Source organism: Panthera uncia, chromosome D1, assembly GCF_023721935.1.
Source record: "Panthera uncia isolate 11264 chromosome D1, Puncia_PCG_1.0, whole genome shotgun sequence".
Classification (NCBI taxonomy): domain Eukaryota; kingdom Metazoa; phylum Chordata; class Mammalia; order Carnivora; family Felidae; genus Panthera; species Panthera uncia.
Genome location: NC_064808.1, coordinates 92,360,645 through 92,382,462, shown reverse-complemented (window position 1 = coordinate 92,382,462; position 21,818 = coordinate 92,360,645). Strand labels below are relative to the sequence as shown.

Below are 21,818 nucleotides of genomic sequence, written 5' to 3'. Positions count from 1 at the left end.
CCTCTTCACAGCGAGGGGCGGAACACCCCATACATATCACACACACTTCTGAGGATCCCAATTCTAGAGTTTCTTATCACGTGTCGATGATCAACATAAAGGAAACTCCCTTCATAGACAGCCTACAATAATCATTCCCCAATCCTCAGAAGATGTATGGACTATAGTCATTATAGCTTAGGGAGGTCAAGACCGAACTCATTTTTAAAACGAAAAGAAAGATAAAAGAAAACAGGAAGCAAGCAAACAAATTCTGGAGGACAACTTATAATTTGCCTGATTACCCCCAACACATTGCCCGAGTGGGAGGTTCTTAAAATCTAACCTGGGGGCACCTGGGTGGCTCAGTCGGTTAAGCGGCCGACTTCGGCTCAGGTCATGATCTCGCGGTCCGTGAGTTCGAGCCCCGCGTCGGGCTCTGTGCTGACAGCTCAGAGCCTGGAGCCTGCTTTGCATTCTGTGTGTGTGTCTCTCTCTCTGCTCCTCCTCCACTCATGCTCTGTCTCTCTCGCTCTCAAAAATAAATAAACATAAAAAATTTTTTTAAATAAAAATAGATCTAACCTGCATTTCTCTAGTTGTTTTTTGCTTGTTTTACCACTGATTGCTCATAGCCTCTTTGCAAACAGAAATACAGCCCCTCCCAGTTGGCCATTTGGCTTAGGTAACAGAGCTGTTCTTTTTTTTTTTTTATTTTTATTATTAAAAAAAATTTTTTTAATGTTTATTTTAGAGAGACAGAGAGAAAGAGACAGAGAGAGAGAGAGAGAGAGAGAGAGCAAGAGAGAGAGAGCGTGGGTGGGGGAGGGCCAGAGAGAGAGGGGGACAGAGAATCCAAAGCAGGCTCTGGGCTCTATCAGCACAGAGCCCGATGCGGGGCTCGAACTCACGAACCGTGAGATCATGACCTGAGCCAAAGTCAGACACTTCACCAAATGAGCCACCCAGGCGCCCCAGTAACAGAGCTGTTCTAAAGGTCATGATTAACATTTCTGTCCCCCAAAAGGGTCACCGGGCTTGGCTCCATAAGAATGCTATATAGGTCACACCTCTCAAGCTAAGGGAGGCCAGGTAGGCGAATACAGATGCTTTCATTACCACCGGTTCTTTCTACTGAGAAAAAAATGAAAGCAGGATCCGTGCCTCCTCTTCAACCGGCACAGACTGCTGCAGAGTCAGGTACCTGGAGTTCATTCTATCCCCTCGTGTCCAGCAGGAGAGACACGAGCCCAGAGCAGTGCAGTCAGTCCCCGAACCGGGGCCACGAGCCCCCGGAAGGAACCCTCTGCCCCAGCCCTCATCCAGTGTTTGCCGCGCAATACCACGTTATTTCCTGGGGGGGAGGGGAGGGTCCCTAGTTTCTTCTCTTATCAAACACAACGTTACTCTTGATTTAAAAAAAAAAAAAAGGCACAAAGGGGAACAGTGGAAAACAGAATGACTTCGGAAGGCCAAGCGGCTGTCTGCATTTTGCCAGAACCAGACGTTGCCTCCCCGTGGGCCCCCCAGGGGCGGCCAGCACTCCGGAGGGTGGTGATTCCCCAGGGAGCCAGGCGTGAAGTGGCCCTAGGACACCCATGTCTGGGAGAGACGCCTTGAGAGCCACAAGGAAGGAGCCGGGGCAGAGAGCCACCCAATCTGCGTCCAGAATTTCCAGTGCAGGTTGCTTAGCGGCTCCAAGCTCGGTTTTCTCACCTGTAAAATGGGGCTGGTAAGACGATGGAGCTCACAGGATTGCTGGGAAGCTTTGACGGAATGGGATGCAACCCTTAGCACAATGCCTGGCACATAAGGAGTGGCCATTTAACTGTCTCTTTGGTACTAGTCATCTCTGGGGGCGCAGTGGCAAGGAGGGACAGTGGGAAAGACGGCTCAGGGGAGGAGACCAAGGCCATCCCCACGGCCCTGCCGATGACCCCTCTGGGCAAGGGTGCGGAACGTTTCTCCCGTTCATCCAGGTCGCGGCTCGCTCCCAGATAGGGAGCAACAGGGCGGCACAAGAAAGGCCGCCTCCCACGAGACAGGCACCGCGCTGAGCCGTGCCTGGATCCAAAGGAGACGTCTCTGTCCAGCATTTCGCAGGGCTCTTCGGAGCCAGCTCCTGGGGCGCACACAAAGACCCATTCAGGATGGCTGCAGTTCGGAAAGCAAGCAGATGAGCCGGGGGGCTCAGGAAGGGGTGGAGAAGAGCCCAGAGCCTGGCACCAGCCCCACGGGGGCCCGCCTCGGGCAAGCGCGCGTGGAGGGCTCAGGTCCGCAGCCACGGAGGCGGCGCTCTTTGTTTGCCCTCAGATTCCTTTCTCTGGTGGTGGTCCGGGGCCTCGAGGACACCAGCTGGCATGGCTGGGACTGAATGACCTCCCTGGCGGAGGCTGGGAACCCCCACCCCACGATGCCAGCGTAATAAGCAGGGAGGGTATCCGGTGGATACAGGCCATTACGCACTGGCCTGCCGTTTCCGAAAGCACTCCTTTCTGGGAAAAAAATGCCTCTCCCGGGTTCCCACCCAGAGGTCCTAGCTGCAGCGCTGTCGTAAGAAACAAGAAGCTACGTAAGTATACAGTAGCTGCCCGTTACTCCCAGGACCTGGGAGGTGGCTCCACACTCGTCAGCCTCAGTCTTCCCATCTGTACAATGGGGCCTGGTGCTATAATCTTTCAGAATGCAACAAGCAGCTGCTGTGAGAGTTGCTAGGTGGCTGTCTGTTTCTTTTCTCTGACCCGACAGTCAGGCTCCAGCCCTAGCCTTCCTCCAGGCAGCCTCCTGGACGGCATGGCCTTGCGGGCGGTCCTCAGATACGCCAGACGTGATGGGTCACGGGCATGCCAGCTCTGGGGGGCCCTGAACGATGGGGCAGAGAGGCTGCTTGAAGGATCATGACCCTTGACTGCAGAGGGCAATGAGATTCCTTCCTTTACCTTTTCCCTCCTAAATCCACGAGAGGCTGTCCCAATGAGGTGACGAGTCCAACACGGGACAGAGAACCGAGCCCCCTGTGGCCACCAGGATTGTAAGGCATTTCCTATGGGACAACAGCATTTCCCAGAGGACTCGACTCGGAATGACAGGAAGGATCTTCTATGATCTAAAGATGTTTCTACATCAGTTAATTCAGCTGCCCGCCTTTCCTGGAATGCACTAACTGCATTCATTCCCCTAGACATCTCCCACCCGGTGGTAAAACTCAGTATAAACACTACTTCTTCCAGGAAGCCTTCCCTGGCTGCAGAGTTGCAGTTAGTGTCCCTTCATCACACACCCACAACACCCCAGGTACACATCTCTCTCGGCATTGAAGAAATGGCATTGAAATCATCTATCTGTCTCAGTCTTCTCTGTGCTCAGAGAAGCACAGCTTAACCCCGGCTTCCAGTATGCTGCTGGCACAATGTAAGAGTTCAATAAATGTTTACTTAACTAAATGGATGTGTCTCTCTCTTTAGCCTAGTTGCTGGGATAAACCCTCATTTGTATTTTTATCCAAGTATCCTGCAAACTTTGCTGTCAGGAAGTTCAATCTCAGACCCAACTGCGCACATGCCTTACTACCTTTGTTTCTTTTTTGTTTTTAAGTTTATTTATTTATTTTGAGAGAAAGAGAGTGAGCTCGGGAGAGCAGGGGTGGAGCGGAGAGAGAAAATTCCAAGCAGGCCCTGCACAGTCAGCGCAGAGCCCGACGCGGGACTCGAACTCATGAGCCGTTAAGATCATGGCCTGCGCTGACTAAGCCCACCCAGGTGCCCCATCTTGCTACTTTTTCTAACCTCATGAGACCACAATGGCTTACATCCTCATTCTTATCACAATAATAGTAGAAATCACTGTTATCACTCATCATTTCTTTCTACCGGGTCAGTTTCATTTTTTCCAGGCTTACATCGGGAATGAGCGCTCAGAATCTCAGACCCGACAGTTTTTACTTTTAACAGACAAACGGAAAAGGACTTTCTACAAGTTTTCGGGAAGCACCTACTATATGCCAGGCTCTGTATGATGGAAAATAGACGAATACCTACATCCTGCATTGAGAGATTTTCAACCTAGAAGAGGAAATCGTGGGGTCACTTAATTTAGCTAATGCAAAGCAACACCCTACTTGCTTTGGGGTCCCTCGGTTAGAATGACGAAGTTTTGAAAACATGGAAAAGTTCGGAGTGCTTAAAACACAAACAAAGTTTCAAAGTCCTGAGCAGCTGGTGAAAAACCTAGTGGCCCAATCAGGGAGCGTGCTGGGGACATGCTGGAGAGAGCCCATTAAAGGATAAGTGCCATGTGTATATTGACACTGAGAAAAAAAAATTCATTTGCATTTTCACTGCGGGGGCAGAGGCTGGCCTCCACTGACCTGCTGGAGGGGCTAGTCGCCAACCCCCAGAACTGGCAGGCTCCCTCCTTTCTGGCCAAGGAGCTCAGGGTCTGCGTGACTTGAGGCAAGTCATGTGGGGACATTTGGGATTCTGATCTAGCGAGCCAGTGGAGGCAGCACAGATAAGACCAGGACAGAAATCTGGCAGCCTAAGTAACGTCAGCTTGGGCTGAGATTTTGGCTCCGGCTCCCGTGGGGGGCCTGGGGCTGGAGACCGGGAAGGCTGCGCTTGGAGCTGGTGACAGCAGGTGGCGCAGGAGAGCAGAAACCCTGCGTTGGTCCTGCGTCGGTGGGGCCCGCAGGAAAGCCTGGTATTTATTCCTTCTGCCCCGGGAAGAGAGGCACGAGGGCCAAGAACGGCAAAGGAGACCAGGCTCTCCGCAAAGTGCCGAAAAAGGCAAATTTCCCAGACGGAGCGTAGAGCCAGATATGGGCGTTTCGCAGGTAAAGTAAAGCCAAGGTAGGTCCACAGAAGTCTAGGTCAAATCCTTGGATGGCCAGCACTTTGAGGAAATGCGCAAAGAAAAGGAAAGAGAAAAACAACGTACGATATTCACTTCAGGGACAAGATGAACACTCCTAGAGTTGAAAGGTTCCAACCACTCAGAACTCTTAGCTGCTCTGCAAAGTAGAATTCCCCAAATAGCCTCCCCCCGCCCCGCCCCCACCAACAAAATGAAAAACAACGACAACCACAATCACAACCACTTATTCTGGCTGGTAAAGCCCTGGAAAGCAGCATTTTTTTCTTAAGTTTATTTATTTTGAGGGGGGAGGGGCAGAGAGAGGGAGAGAGAAAGACTCTCAAGCACTGAGCCCAGTGTGGGGCTGGAACCCATGAACCATGAGATCCTGACCTGAGTAGAAATCAAGAGTCAGACACTTAACTGACTGAGCCACCCAGGTGACCCTGGAAAGGAGCTTTTTTTTTTTTTTTAAACAAAAGGGAAGTTTATTTACATCCCAAAGCTACTCAGAGAAGCCACCTTTTTGATGTTCTTATCTCTGGGCCAGCACACCTCTGAATCAGTCGTGGGAAGAGGGCAGCCAGAAAGTTTCCTTTCCACATACACCCCAGCCTCCCCAGCTTCTGCGCCCTGAAGGGCAGAAAGCATGGTCCTACTTATCTATGTACACAGAGCCGTAAGTTGCAGAACTTTAAGCAGGCGAGGACCATAAGCACGGGGATAAAGAATCACACACAAGACACGGGACAACCTCTCCTCCAAAAGATAACATTCGAAGGCAATAGACTGCTGAGTTGTGCAGTAGAGAATTCACTTCACACACTTAAGCAGTGTGGGTTGGCTTGAGGATAAATCTTAGAGAATTTAACAAATTGGACTTATTTTTTTCCTTTTGGTTTACTTTCATGGTGTGACTTCTCTTGTGGGGAAACAATCCTAGATACTTATGGTCCGATGTATAAATCAGTTCTCTGTGTTTACTTAAGTACCTATACATACATGCAGATTTTGTCTTGCTTGAAAAACTGTGGAAACATTTGATGTGTTTGTTTTTTCTTTTCTTTTTTTTTTTTTTGATGTTTATTTATTTTTGACAGAGAGAGAGAGACAGAACATGAGCGGGGGAGGGGCAGAGAGAGAGGGAGACACAGAATCCGAAGCAGGCTCCAGGCTCTGAGCTGTCAGCCCAGAGCCCGACGCGGGGCTCGAACTCACAGACTGCGAGATCATGACCTGAGCTGAAGTCGGCCGCTCAACCGACTGAGCCACCCAGGCGCCCTGATGTGTTTGTTTTCAACCTTCTGAAAAACCGGGGTCTGTTCAACTAGGTCCGCTGTTGGCTGCATGGCTCAGCATGAGTCTGGGGTCTGTCCCATGCCTGCAACTTGATGGGACCCACATCACAGGTATCTCAACAACGGAAAGGAGAAGAGAGAGGGGAATCAGGCTCCAATCAAGGTCCAGGAAGGCACAGGGCAAGGAGGGACGAATTGCCCTTGGGTGGGACCAGGAGGGCTTCATGGAAGTGGATCCTGGTCTGTTTCATCCCTGTTTGCCTTTGGACATGTTTTGTTCTGCCTGGAAAACCCTTCCTCAACTCCCACCATCTTCCTTCTCTGGGTTAATTTCTGGTCTTCAAGAATCCACACTGATCTCACCGGATGCCCTCGCTGACCAGCACCTTGCCCCTGTGGTGTCCTCAGAAGTCCTGTGCAAACCTCATTCAAGGGCACCGCACAGAAATGATGTTACCTCCCCCCCAACCTCACCCTAATATTCACCCACCACTTCGTAGACTCCTCCTTTTCTGCTTGTTAATGTTCTCCCAGATCCCTCTCTGTGCAACTTCCTCCAAGCAGAGTCGCCAGTTGCAAACAGAATGCCCAATTAAATTAGAATTTTAGACAAACAACAAATCATGTTTTCGTGTAAGTGTAACCCCAACCTTGTCTCACTCCTGAGACCGCAGACTTCACGCCTCGTCCCCACCCCTGTGCCCTGGGAGGGGCGAGGGCATTCAAAGTTGCAGGTACACTTTCTCAGCCCTGACCTCTCGCCCCGACCCTCCAAGAAGAAAAGGGGGTACGCCTTGCACACACTTCTAGCATGCTGGAAGAGTAATCTAAGGTCAGTTTCAGATCCATTTCGTGCTTTTACTCCCATATTAGGTGTATTATTCAACAGAAACGAAGTGCCTCAGTTCAATATGAAAACACTTGCTCAATTATTTTTAAATAGGAGGGTTATCACTTACTTTTCATTGAAATGCGGCTTAATGAATTGCATGAACTGTATGACTATGACACTTTGAAATCTGTTAGATCCATGTTTAATTTCCTATGGTGGCAGGCTGGATGCGGTGACATTTACCTTCTCAGTTCCCGTTGGCTCTTTCAACCTTTTCTCTCCTGGAAGAAGCAAGGAGATCCAGCTGGCAAGGCAAGAAGCTGCAGAAACACATCCAGTCTCGTCAGACGGTGTCCATCACTGTGAGACATCCTCGAATTTAACTTGCCCTCTTTATTTCACGTAGCAAATGGAACTGTAAAAATGAAAATAGCAACATCTTGGATTCTTCTAACAGATTCCTTCCACCCAAGATTAACATGCCTGCCACTTATATCCCGTCTGAAAAACTGGACAAAAAAAATTGCAACAAGGATCATTTACAGCTGTGGTTGCCCTTTTTCACGTCATGACACACACAGTAAATTATGGCAATTGCATGGGGGGCGGGGATAAGGTGGAAAGAATTCAGGAGGCTCTGTTTGAGACTTAGTGAGAAAATTAATTAAAAGTCGTTAATTATGTTTAAAATGATAAAATGTTATGGAAGGTATTAAATATGGGCTTTTTAAAACACCTTCCAGTAAAATAAATCACTTTCTATTAAACAACACCTAATACCTGATTTTTAAGATGTAAAGATTAAAATCACAGATGCTTCCTATGTCATTAGAAAAAATATAAAATATACGAGCAAATCAAATTAAAAAAAAAAAAGCCTAACATTTTACACTGCAGGCAATGCAGAGAATATCACTGATGCCAAACAAATCAAGGCTAAAATGTAATTGAACTAATACTAGGACTTTTTTCTTTTTTTTTTAAGATACCAGTACATTGTAACAGGTAAATCTGGGAAGTGGATTGTTCGTAGCTGCCCCAGTATCAGGCACTCAAAAAGTCATTACAGGAGTCCGGAATATTATGGATGAAGCCATACAGTGAGTGTTCAAATAGAACTGAAGATGTCTAAATGCTATCAAAATTGCTTTTCCATATTTTTACCACTCTGCGAAACTTACCACCATCTTGGGAAATCCCTGTAAACTACCCCAGCCTCTGCAGGCCTGCCTTAGCGCCCCCTGGAAGCTCTGCCTTCCGATTCTGGTCCATTCCTAGCCCACTGTTGGTGTAACAAACACACCCAGAATGAACGGGGGGGGGGGGGGGGGGAAGGGGGGGGAGGCGGGGGAGGTGCCTGAGTGGCGCAGTCTGTTAAAACATCCGACTCTTGGTCTTGGCTCATGTCATGATCTCACGGTTTGTGAGTTCAAGCTTCGCATCAGGCTCTGCATGGATGGTGTGGAGCCTGCTTGGGATTCTGTCTCTCCTCTCTGCCCCTCGCCTGCTGGTGCTCACTCATGCGCTCTCTCTCTCTATATATATACACACGTGTATATATACACACACATATATATATATACACATGTATATATATATATATATACACATATATACACAATGTGTGTATATATATATTCTTTGTTTTTTTAATGAATGGGCACCAAAGAAGAGAACTATTTTTATCTCCGAATTAAACGAAAATCTTCCCGAGACATCAAAGACTACGGAACACTGAGGTTAAGCACCCACAGAGAACTCAGGGACTGCACTCCTTCCCTAGCCAGCCTCCGTGTGTGGACAGGACCAGACCAGTGCCCCCATTCCAACCAAGCACGTGTCTGGACCCACTGTGGAGCCCAAGCCCTGGGATGAGCACCGGAAGGCAGAGAAAGATGCAAAACCTCTGCTCCTCTTTACGAGCTCCTGACAGGATGGAGAGCGGGCCCAGGGATGCAGGGGAATCTCTGGTTTACCTGAATCACGTCCACGAGGAGGTTCAATGATTCTTCAGATTCAGCGGCTCTCTGCCAGCCACCCTCCGTTTCGGCGACAATCAGACACATGATCGTACGGAGGACCTGGCTGCCTTTCTCCTGAATAATTCTCCTGCCTCCCAGAGCGTGCCTAAAGTTTGACTCTTGAAAGTGTTTCTCTCCTACTGAAAAGGATGCCACTTTTCCCTTCTCACTCGCAGCTACCCCAGATGGTTTCGGAGCTTGGAAAGAAGGGCACACTACCACCAGTCACCATGAGTGACTGTATTCCTACATGCCTGGAATGCAAAACCCAGAGGATTAGAAAGCTGGGTTGAAAATGAACCTGACAGGTTTGTGGGGTTTTTTTTTTGGGGGGGGGGGTAGGTTTTTCTCTATTCATCCCACTTCCTAGGACGCCACAGGGTGTCCTCAAGCAGAGGACTTACTGAAACCGTCAGCCAAGCCCGTGCCCCTCCAGCACCTGTCTCCTTCAGTCCCGTCCCTGGAAGGATCACAGTACTCAGCCACATGGTTTTCTCCATTCTGTCATGGATGGCACACCCACCAGGGAGCCCCGTCTGAGCGCCCAGCAGCACAAAATTAACTAATGTGCATAAATTAGCACCAAATGTCTACTCTGTGGAGAAATGCCAAAACCGTTCTTTCCCGCAACAGATAACTGACCACTCCCCAGTCCCCATCAGCCTCTTTTCTTTAGCAACGCCCTGCACCTTGCCCCATCTTGTGTTCAGTTTTATGGTTTATCAGATGATTCCAAATCCATTTCCTTACTGGACCTCTGACATTTAGGCAGCCAGCGATGCAGAGGTTTTATTTCCATTATATCAATGAAAAAAAAATAATAAAGCTCAATGACCAGCCCAAGCCATGCAGCTAAAAGGTAAAGGGGCGGCTGTCAAAACAAGGTCTTCTGACTCAGAATCCAATATGCTTTTCAAAACACCAGAGACTATGAGAGACACATTCAAGAGGACGGATGTCGGGGCGCCTGGGTGGCTTAGTCGGTTAAGCGTCCGACTTCAGCTCAGGTCATGATCTTGCATTTCATGGGTTCGAGCCCCGCGTCGGGCTCTGCGCTGACAGCTCGGAGCCTGGAGCCTGCTTCGGATTCTGTGTCTCCCTCTCTCTCTGCCCCTCCCTCACTTGCACTCTGTGTCTGTCCCTCAAAAATAAATAAACATTAAAAAAGAATAATAAGGGGCGGGGCTAATGTTGAAGCTGTCAACCTCCAGCTCACAGCCCACATTCGCCAGATGTCTCTGATAAAAGTCGCCTAAGCATCTGAGTCACCTTTCTGCGCAGTTGATTCTAAGATACACAGACACACTTGTATACGTATAAAATGTATGGCCACCCCAGTATTGAAAACTCCTTGCCACATTTACCCTCCACGGGTAAATTTACTTCCCCACGAAGCGGAAGCCCCGTATCTATTGGCTGAGTGAATAAATTAAAGCTTATCTTTCTCATCCCTTTCTGCGTCTCCAAATGGCCCTTCTACCGCAGCCAGTGCCATCCCCCGGCCGCCCCGCCAACCACGCTGGAGCCGAAGGAGGCCCGATGCAACCAAATGGATCAGAACCAGACAGAAACCAAACAGTTCCTCTTCTCCTGGAGCACGGTCTACAAATTCTGGCTGCAGAGACGACTGGGGTAAATGTTCTAATCCTTTGGGACCGTTATAATCCTTTGAAAGAGCTATTCGGATCTCACTTTATAAACGGAGAGGTAGAAGCTCAGAGGAATTAAATCATTAGCCACTGATTACAGAGCTGGTAGGTGGCGGGGGCAGAATTTGAACTCAGTTCTGGCTGTTACACTTACCATTGTATAGCTAGTGTCCAGGGTGGCAACTGGCCTCCTGGCGCTTGAAGGTGCTGGTACGTTCCGCCTGGGGACCTCTGTACTGGCTGTTTACCGGGCCCAGCAGGCTCTTCTCCAGATATCTGCGGCACGATGCGAGCTCCCCACATCTCCTCCGAGGCTCTGCTCGTTGTTTACCTACTTAGTGAGCCCTGCCCTCATCACCCTAAATTGCAGCCCATGCCTCCCCCCACCAACTCCATCATTCTGGATCCCCCTTTGAACATTCCTCTTTGTAGCATATCATAAAAATCTGGTTATGTATTATGTTCATAAGTTATTTTCTAAGTTAGCTTTGCTATGGTACAGATTTGAGGTTTTTTAAATTTTTATTTAATTTTTTAAATGTTTTTATTTATTTTTGAGAGATAGAGAGACAGCACACGGGCTGGGGAGGGGCAGAGAGAGAGAGGGAGACACAGAATCGGAAGCAAGCTCCAGGCTCTGAGCTGTCAGCACAGAGCCCGATGCGGGGCTCGAACTTGTGAACCACAAGATCATGACCTGAGCTGAAGTCGGACGCTCTACCAACTAAGCCACCCAGGCGCCCTGGATTTTTGTCTTTTTAAATTCATTGAGGTATCCTACACACTAAGAATACCACCAGGAACATATAGCACGTTGGGCATCGTAAATATTTGCCAGATTAAAGGAATAAACGAACGGTGAGCGCTTAGTATTTGTCAAATGAGTGAAGAGTCAAGATACCCCACTTTCTCTAAGCTATCCCACGAGTAGATTCCATTTATGATATGCCTCCTGTATGCTAGGCCCAGAGACCTAACTGATCTTATTAAATCAGCTCTCAAATCCTTTGGAAGAGAGAATCAAATCCCCTATTACAGATGAAGATATACAGGCTCACAGAGATTAACTAATTAGCCAAAGATCACACGACTGGTCAGTGCCAGAGGCAGAATTTGAACTCGGTTCCACCCAACCCTCAAAGCTTGGGTTCTTTTATCCCACTGCTACTTCTCAATGCCACCACACGGTAAGAGCCACCTAGAATCATGCGGCCTCTATAAATGGAGCACTGCCCCATGTGAAATAGGTAAGTCCTAATCATTCATAGTTAATATTATCTTCCCATTAGACTCAGGTCAGACTCAAAAGCATCCCATTACCTGAGATGAGGTAGATTGTATTTCCTCTACTGTTCTAGAGCCAGGCAGCAATGCCTGTCGCTGAAGCAAGCCTGGAAATTTGCATTTCCAATCGCTCAGGAATTTAATCAGTATCGTGGCCTGAATCAGGGGCGCTGCAAATACAGCTGATGTCACCAGAGCTTAATTAGTTGGAAGGAGAACAAAGTTTGTACAGTCGGGATATGTCTCCACCGGTATAAAGGTGAAGAGTCGCGGGGGTTTGTGCAAGAGGAAAGAAACCAACTTAAAATCTAGATTCTGTGGTGAAACACTTAAAAAAAAAAAGTTACCTGGGAAAGGTTTTTAAACCTGTAATATCACTTAAATAAATATATGAAGGTAACAAAATGCCAATGTCAACCATTTTCATGGGTCTCTTGAGGTGTAATTTACACATCCTAGCATTCACCCATTATAACTGTACAATTCAATGGTGACTTGTAAATGTATAGAATTGGGCAACTGTCACCGCAATCCAGTTTAAAACATTTCAATTTAAAACATTAAAACTTCCCAAAATTGCCTCAAGCCTGTCTGCAGTCAGTGTCTGCTCCTACCCCCACCCCCCATCCCAGGCAACCACTACTCTGATTACTGTACCTATAAATTACCTTTCCTAGACATTTCATATAAATGGAATCGTACATGATGAGTACTTTTGCGTCTGTCTGCTCTCACTTAGCATGTTTCTGAGGTTCATCTGTGCGGGAGAATGCACTAGCATTCCATTTCTCTGAATCGTTCGTTGAATAGTAGCTCATTGTATGGACACATCCCATTTTGTCTATCCACCAATTCATGGACATTCGGGTTGTTTGCACTTTTTGGCTATTCATAAACGCTCCTGGGAACATTCATGCATACGTCTTGATGTAGACACGGAATTCATTTCTCCCTGGGCAAATCCCCAGCAGTGAAATTGATGAAAGTCATATAGTGAGTTTCCATTTAACATGTGAAGAAACTGCCACCCTGTTTTCCAAAGTGGCTGTTCCATTGTACATTCCCACCTGCAACCCATGTGACTTTGAGGGCAACAACTGACTCTGAAATTATCTTGGACGGTGGCATTGAAAGTCCTCAACTTTTTATGTTTGATCCTTGAACTGTAACCTTGAGTGAAAACTGGGAAATAACAACATCACATTGTAGACCAAGAGAAGGAATGACGGGAAATTGACTGAAATAAATGAGGTTTAGATAAGAGAAGGGATTTGTAGCAAGCAAGTATTCTCAGGGATAGTATTTTCAGATTTCATTTGCTGGGAAATTAAATCAACCAATTAAATAACTCTCCAGAAAGATCAGTTACATTTGCCACATAGATTGCTCATTTACCCAATGTACCCTGAGATTTATATAACAAAGACATTCGTTGATTCTCCCTCTCTGTGTCTTTTTTTTTTTTTTTAAATCTTCCTATCCTGGAGGGAAGGAGCATTTTGTGGGCTTTCTCTAGTTTTAGTATTTATTAGTCAAACTGGATTGAACCCGCTCGTGTACGGGAAACTCCAAGTTGCTTCATCTTTTGTGTGATCTTCTAAACACGAAAAAACCCCCAAGATACATATCACTGAAAGATGACCCAGCCAACTTTCAAGCTGCAAATTTAGCTTGGGAATAAATTGAGGCTCCCTGTTGTACAATTCATGGGTTCATTCATTTCCTCTGGAAAACAGGAATATGTTCTGACTCCGGATACCAAGAGTAGTAGGACATGGGCTGCGCCTTCAAGGGAGTGATAGACGTGTCAACAAATTCTGCAGTGGGGTGTCACAAGTGCTGTCGTCCAAGTTAATACAGATGGGAGGGAGGTAGCAGGTGCCACAAAGTTGGGAGTATTAGGTAAGTCATCATGGAAGAGGTCTTCATCAGTTCTTATGTTAAAGATGAGTAGATATTTGCCAGAGAGCCAGGGGTAGGGTGAGGGGAGGTCACTCCAGTGAGATGCTAGAACGCGAGCAGAGGCCTGGGGCTGTGGCACAGCCGAGTGTGTTCAGAGAACCGCAAAAGCTTCCGCCTGCAAGCGGCATCTGAGTGGGGGAGGCAGGAGACAAGGCTGGCGAGAGCCCCACTTGTCTTAGTAAAGAGACTAAGTTATCCTCTAGGAAATAGGCACCTACTGTAGGATGTTATGAAGGACCTGACACTATCAGATCTGAATTTTTTTTAGTGTATATTGATTATAGTAAAGAGGATAACCAGGAGACCAATTAAGAGACTACTGTAAGCAGCCACGCTGAGCATACGAACTAAGGCGGCAGCGAGAGAAGGAATAAGAAGGCCTAGGAGATGAAGTATGTCAAGAGGGTACCGTCTACAGCAGTGGTTTAGTGTCGGATCACCATGATCTGAGGTCCGTGATAGAACGCACTTCCTGGGTCCTGTTGGCATGATTTACAGGACTGGACGTGGGGCTAGGAATCTCGCTTGTATAAACACTCTGGGTGATTCCACTGCAGGCTGACTGGGGATACCTCCCTGGCAAGTGTATGGACTGGCCGTACGGAGGAGCCTTGTGGAGAACCACTGATTCTAGAGCGACCACTGGAAACAGTGCAACCAGGGGGTGGTTCCTGGAGTAAACAGACTGGTAAGTGTTGGGTGAAAGACTTTTGCCACTGGTCTCTGCTCAACTGGGCCCTCACCTTGGTCTGGCTAACTTTGAGAAAGAAACCTGCACTTCAAAGCAAACCAAACTAAAATGAGTCAACACAGGCAACTAGATTTAATCAAAGTCTGCTGGCTCATGTAGAAGATGCCAATGAGGCTAACTCATATTCATCTAAAAGGAATTTTATCTATCCCACCATGAAGGTAGATAAGCTCACATTTCTATGAATCAGCTCCTGGTACAAAAATTTCTACTCTGGGGCGCCTGGGTGGCTCAGTCGGTTGAGTGTCTGACTTCGGCCCAGGTCATGATCCCACGCTTTGTGGGTTCGAGTCCCATGTCAGGCTCTGTGCTGACAGCTCAGAGCCTGGAGCCTGCTTCAGATTCTGCATCTCCCTCTCTCTCTCTTGCCCTCTCCCACTCTGTCTCTCTGTCTCCCCCAAATAAATAAACATTAAAAAATATTTCTATTCTGCCTTTGAGTAGTATTCTGTCTCTTTCCCTCATCTATCTGTCTGTGAGAGAGATCTCAGTGTTCTCTTTTATACCATAAATTCCAAAAGAAGAGAAACCGTATTCGTCAAGAATCATTTCGTCTTGGCGTGCCTGTAGAAAACAGGCGCGAAAGAAATGCTTTGTGTTGATGAAGCTGCAAATATGTAGATGTTTTATTTGCATATTGCTATAAGATGCTGAATATATAATTTGCGTATTATGCCAATCTAAGAGAGTGGGGACTGCACTGCATTTTGTTTTGCACAAATATCTTTAAGTGCAAAACACACCAGAGTAATAAATTAAACATTTTAATTAAGTGCTGTGGCACCCTATTAGTACACTTCACTGTTACATGGTTAAGTGCACCACATAACATCCTTATTAAACTTCTACATTTACGCCAATCCTAATAAAACTTGGCGAGTCTAGGGGCGCCTGGGTGACTCTGTCAGCTAAGCGTCCAACTTCGTCTCAGGTCATGATGTCGCGGTCCGTGAGTTTAAGCCCCACGTCGGGCTCTGTGCTGACAGCTAGGTCGGTAGCTGTTTCACGCTAGGACGGTACTAAGTGCTTCACCTGAAAGATTTCGCCGAAGGTGCACAATGACCCTAAGCAGTTGACATGATTCTTGGCCCCATTTTACAGAGAAGAAAACCAGTGCTTCAAACAGTGAAGCAGACAAGGTCAAGGCCACGGGGCAAGCAATTAAGGAGCAGGGATTTTAACTTCAGTCTGAGTGGGCTCTTCAAGTGAATGCATATTGTTTCCCAAGGTTTTATTCTATGGAAGCGATAGGAGAAATGGACTTGATGTGATGGCAAATGAAGACCAAACCTGGAGCGGGAAAAAAAATCCCACGTCACAATGGGTTGCTCTGGAATCACCAGCTGGGCGTTTACTGCACCTCTCTTCCAGGGGTGTGATGGTCAGTGATTGACATGCCGTTCTCCATCAAGGAAGAAGCCCCCGATCTGTAGCATCTGCAGATTTCCCTGGTATGAATACTCTCACCAACCTACCATTACTAAAGGTAGAGTTGGGAAGAGGTTAGGGGTGCATTGTGTCTGTTCCCCTCTAAAACCCAGGTTTCCCGTGATCTCTGGACAAGCCCTGGAAACCTTGGACCAAGGAGAAGATACGTGTCGTGTTTTGTGGGAGGCCCCGCTATGGGGGAGAGGGTGGTGCTCCGCCGTCTACACCCCAGTGGTGGAATCCAAGTACCATTGGGCTATTTTTAATTAAAAAGTGATGACAGCTGAATATATTCCCTGACTCTGCAGCTAATAGCTTCCTGACCTAGACCTCACTCGCTAGACCCACTCCTGAAACCAGACTGCACGAGTCCCTATGGGGCTTCTATTATTGGCTGGCCGTCTCAACAGATGCAGGTCTAACCAAATCCATGTCTAATATAAGCATGCAAATGGGGAGATAAGAGGGAAAACGCTTAAGTGCTGAATCACAATTCACCGAGGGAGGAGTGGGTATAAGCAGCTGTCTGGGAGGACACCAGAGGTCATTATCACGGAGTTCCGCAGAAGCACAAGAAATTCTGTCCAGCCATCATTTATAGCTGTTATCTTTTACCTATTCATGTCTCACATTCAAAATATTTGATCGGCTGTCCTGTTAACAAAAGGCCGTGTGCGTGTTGCTTCAAGCATGGTTTTCCCAGTCAGACGTATCTGGAGCGTTTAATCTGCTTCTGTTGCCATTTAATCCTTGCTATTATTACGCCCATCTTACAGCCGAGGAAACCGAGTCACAGAGGCGTAAGCGGTAGTTTCTGAACCAAAACCAAGATAGGCCTAATTCCAGGGCCTTAACCCCTTACCAAGAGAGTTTAAACTGTTCCTTCCATCCACTCTCCTCTTCCTGCTTCAACATTCACGCTCGTCTCTTCTCCTGAGAGTTTGCCAGTGAGGTTACCTCAAACCGGAAGGACGCTGCCTCTCTCTCCCTCCGCTCCTTCAACTTATCCAAACTGTAGCCATTCTTGAAGGCCCTAATCAAGTCCCAACTTTCCCGGAGTGTTTTCTTGGGTGATTCTAACGCAGGTAGCGGTCCCGCTCATCTTATACTTCCCGGCCGTATAAAATTGGCGTTTATTTTGCCTTGCCTCAGCTGCTCCCCGTTACATAACTTGTTTGGCTTCTTTTCTGGCCTAAAATGTAAATCGTCATGGGCAGAAGCCATGTGTGGACCTCACAAGGCTGAGCTCTAGCTAGATGCTCACTTTTTAAAAACGGATTAACAACACCGTATCCAGAGGTGTGCTGATAGAACGAAGCTCTGAGAGTTCTAGAATTGAAAGGAAGATTTGACATTTGGGGGAAGCCCTGAGCCAGGCATAGGACATACATGATTTTATTTAAACCTGTATGGCTGATACTGTGCCTTCCAGTTTACAGATTTTTTAAAAAACGCCCGGAGCATTCTCGTTACGAAATTTGCTACAACCACGTTGCTTGACAGCAATCAAGCTACACCTTAAAACCAGACCAGGCTCACTGCCAAGTCCATACCGTGCTGCCCTGTAGGTCATCACGTCCATCCCGATGCCTCTGTGAGCCAATTCACCCTCCCCAAACTCCAGGAGATGGCTATTGTCCCCGACTCGGAAAGTAAGTCCGAAGCCTTACTTTGTTAAGTCAGGAGGATGGTGGAAACTTTTGTGTTGTCAGTAGGAAGGTGGAAAACAGCCGGTCACCATTTCCTAGACAAGCATCCCCCTCGGACCAGAAAATTCCTCTGACGACACCTCAGTGTCATTTTCTCGAGTACAAGATAGAGCCGCCGTGCCTCAGAGAGTGAATGAAGGTTGTCCTAACCGCCAGGCTTTCCTACCCAGACAGAACTAGAACTTTCCGCAGGGAATAGGAGTGAGAGCCACCGGCAGGACTGGATAACCGTGGACAGGTGCTCCTGGATCAGATTCATGCCACAGCCAGCCGTGAGGGCAAAGAAGCGAAGTTCATGGAGGAAAGAATGATGTTGAGAACCAACGCACCTTCCCAGTTACCTGCCATCGCCACTTGCGGGATATGGGGTGGGCGAGTGCGGAAAGGAGGCAAGTAAGCCACGGCAGCTACTGATTTGGGGACACCGTGGATTGGCAGGCAGCCCCCCTGGCCCAGCACCTGGGGAATAAGGGCAGCTGCCCAGGACACATAAAAACACAGTGGAGACCGGAGGAGAGGAGCCTTCTGAATGAGAACCCAGCGGCAAAGCAAGACATTGCCAAGTGCCACACTGAACACAGGAAAGCTTTCCTGGGCCCTGGATGTGAAGGTCACGAACAACGAAAGCGGAAGCCCGGAGGGAAAGTAACGCGGACACTGACGCCTGCACTAGCCCAGTGAAACGCCTTCTGCAGTTCTTACGGGAAGCCAAAGAAACAACAGTCCGGGAGTGGCCCGTCCTCTGTCCTCCGCGCCACACCTCCTTCCCCATCTGCATGTTGGGTCAGGAAGGACAGTGGTGGGCCCGGCTCCCTGCAAGGGATCAGGACGGTACATCTCAGAACAAAGCCTGTGCTGTTCACCTGCAGAACAAAGTTCGCCCTTAATGAGATGTGTGTTGGGGGGGGGGGGGGGGGGGGGGAGGGGGGGGGGTGGGGGCGCCGACAGGAATGTTGTTCCTTCATTCCATTAAAAAGGGATTATGGGCTGACTGACCAGGTAAGCAGTGTGATCTGTGAACAGAAACTGGGCCTTTGGAAGCGGGACTGTGGTTTAAACAAAAGCCTTAAGAGACACAATCAGCAACTGTTCACTGCAGCAGGGTGGCAAAGCGTGATGTCTGTGTTTGTGCGTGCGTGCAAGGGCGTGTGCAATATTTTCTGCTGTTGCTAAGACGGTTTCCCCCCCTCGCTGGCCTCTCGCCCAATCAAAAGGTAGCTGCTCCTCATTGGCTGCCTGGCTTTATCGAATGACCATGACGAGCTGGGGTTGAGCCCACCTCATTGGTTTATTCCTATGGCCCATTGTCAGGGGAGAGCAAATCAGACACCTAATCAATATTTTGTGAAGTGGCACTAGACTCCTGGCTAAATTTGCATTAAATTCCTCCCTGTCTGTGCCTTTGCACTCAGATAGCATCATATTAACTTCGGAGGTAGAGAGCGAGGCAAACAATCAAACACTGCCATCCTTCAGCCATTTTGGATGTTTTCCTGACTCTTGGCAAAAATTTCAGAACGACAAACACGCACCAGAGGAATTGGTTATAAACAAGATGTAAATCTCCTGAGCAGAAACAAAACATAACGTAACTAGGCTAGATTAGTGGTGTCCCTTCTAGATGCAGATTGAAATCTTTCCTCCCTCCCTCCCTTCCGCCTGCCCTCCCTCCCTCCCTCAAGTCATCCAACAGATACTATTGAACACCTACTCTGCGTCGTGTTCTCTTAGGGACCCCGGATACATCACTGTGCCAGACAAGAAATGTTTCCTTTCTGGGCTACTCCATAGCAAAGCAGGGCATGAGAGGGCCAGGGGTCACCATGCTCTATAAACCGTCTCAAAAGGAAACCGGGCTCTGATCATCACTCATGGAATGAGGTGGGACCGAAATTCCGCAGCTGGGTGTCTCCCGGCAGGAGACACGGATTTGGAAGCAAAAGTAGTTCTAGTGACCAGCATTTCCCCAGAATTCTACATAAATCTCAGATAAAACGTGGATGCATGGTGACCTTGAGGAAGATAAAAATGTGCGGTGTTGGGGCACCTGGGTGGCTCAGTCGGTTGAGCATGCGGCTCTTGGCTTCGGCTGAGGTCGAGATCTCACAGTTTAGAGGGTTCAAGCCTGGCCTCAGGGATGGAGCCTGCTTGGGATTCTCTCTCTCTCTCTCTCTCTCTCTCTCTCTCTCCCCCTCTCTGTCTCTGCACCTCCCCCACTCATGCTGTCTCTATCTCTCTCAAAATAAATAAAGAAAGAAATACGTAAAAAATTTTTAAATATAATAGAACAATTGTGGTGTTAATAAATTTCCTCTCTTTCAAAGAAAAAATAGAAGCAACCAGACAAGAAATTTCACATGCCCTCTACAACGTCTCAGCAGCTCACCCATGTCTGTGTTCCCTCCCGCTACAAGGAACAAAAAAAAATTGTGTTTTCATCAAACCAACCCGTTTTATTTATGTGCTTACCCCATCCCCCTTCACCCAGCTCAAGAATTCCTATAATTCTCCCCGCATTCTCCTACATCATCGATTTTTCAAATCTCCCTGCTCTTCTGGTCATTTCACATCATGAAAATATTCTGCAATATCCTCTTCTTTAAAAAATGAAGACGGGGCACCTGGGTGGCTCAGTCAGTTGAGCGTCCAACCTCGGCTCGGGTCCTGATCTCACAGCTCGTGAGTTCGAGCCGCACGTCGGGCTCTTTGCTGACAGCTGGAGCCTGCTTCGGATTCTGTGTCTCCCTCGCCCTCTGTCCCTAGCCCACTCGCATTCTGTCTCTGTCTCTCAAAAATAAATAAACATTAAAAAAATTGTTTTAAATGAAGATAATAAAGAAAGACACCTCTTTATGGATCCAGGCTGATGTTCAACTAAAACACACTGGTACCACCATGTTGGTTGATAAAGTCCTGAGACACTTCTAGGCCCGTCAGGATGCAACCACTGCCCTGAGCTTCCCAAGTCTCTCCTCTCCCATTTTCTTTCAACCCAACCCCTCCCCCGGGACCTCATGGGCATTCCATAATCCAGCAACCAAAGGCTTAAAGTCTGATCGGCGGGACCCTCCAAGACCCTGCTCCAGACCTATAGCCAGCATCCTGTCTGACTCAGCAGTGCCTGGGCCATAAGTGCGTGCTCGCTCATACCCTACATTTCAAGTCGTTACCCCCTTCCCCATTACTTTCTTCCCCTTTAAAACAAAACTCTTGTAAGAGATGTCTGTTCTCACTCTATCTCTCCTCCTCTTTTCTTTTGAACGCCATCCAATCAGTGGTCACCTTCCCAGTGTTTCCAGGATCACAGTTTTTGTCAGGGTTATCAATAAGACGTTGCCAAATCTAAAGATCAGTCCTCAGTCCCCCTCTTATTGGGCTTACTTGGCAACGTTTGACACAGTGAACCACTCCCTCTTCCTCTCCTCTAAACCTCTTAATTTTTTCTCTTTCTTGTCTCTGAGACGCCAGTCTCTCTTCGAGTTCTCCTCCTTCTTCTCGGTCTCCTTCGGTCCTCCTTTGCTGATTCCTTCTTGTCTTCTTGACCGCTAAACGTTGCAGCGTTTGAGGGCTCACACTTGAGACCTCGTCTCCTTTTCTCTCTACGTCCACTCTCCGGTGATCTCTCCCAGTCATTTGACACTGAACCCCCATCTAGGCACCAACGATAGTCAAATTCCTATCTCCTCCTTCAAGGTTCGTCCTGAAATCTAGATTCAAATCTTGGGTATTTAATAGAAGTCTCAAATTTAAGTCACATAAAATTGTATCCCTGATCTTTCCCCTCAAAAGATTTCCCCTGCTCCTGGTTTTCTTCATCTCAGTAAGTGCTGACATCATTTTTTCTCATGGCTCAGTCCCCAAACCCTCGGATTAGGGCTTGATTCTTCTCCTTTTCTCATACCACACTACAACCCACCAGCAAATTCTGTCATGCCAGCTTCAAATCGGATCCAGAATCCAATCATTTCTCACCATCTCCCACCACAGCCGTTTAAGACCAAATCACTGTAATGTCACCCTTTTATTATCACAGAGACCATCCAAAGGCCTCCCT

General features: G+C 47.8%; 1 long non-coding RNA gene across 7 annotated transcripts in view; it reads right to left on the bottom strand.

Moving 5' to 3' along the window:
- Positions 1 to 21,818, bottom strand: part of LOC125915150 (uncharacterized) — a 212,588-nt gene that overhangs the window by 57,503 nt on the left and 133,267 nt on the right. For all 7 annotated transcript variants that reach the window (XR_007455587.1, XR_007455578.1, XR_007455585.1 and 4 more), the window contains one exon: positions 7,204 to 7,375. This is a non-coding gene — a long non-coding RNA (uncharacterized LOC125915150). The remainder of the gene's footprint in view (positions 1 to 7,203; positions 7,376 to 21,818) is intronic.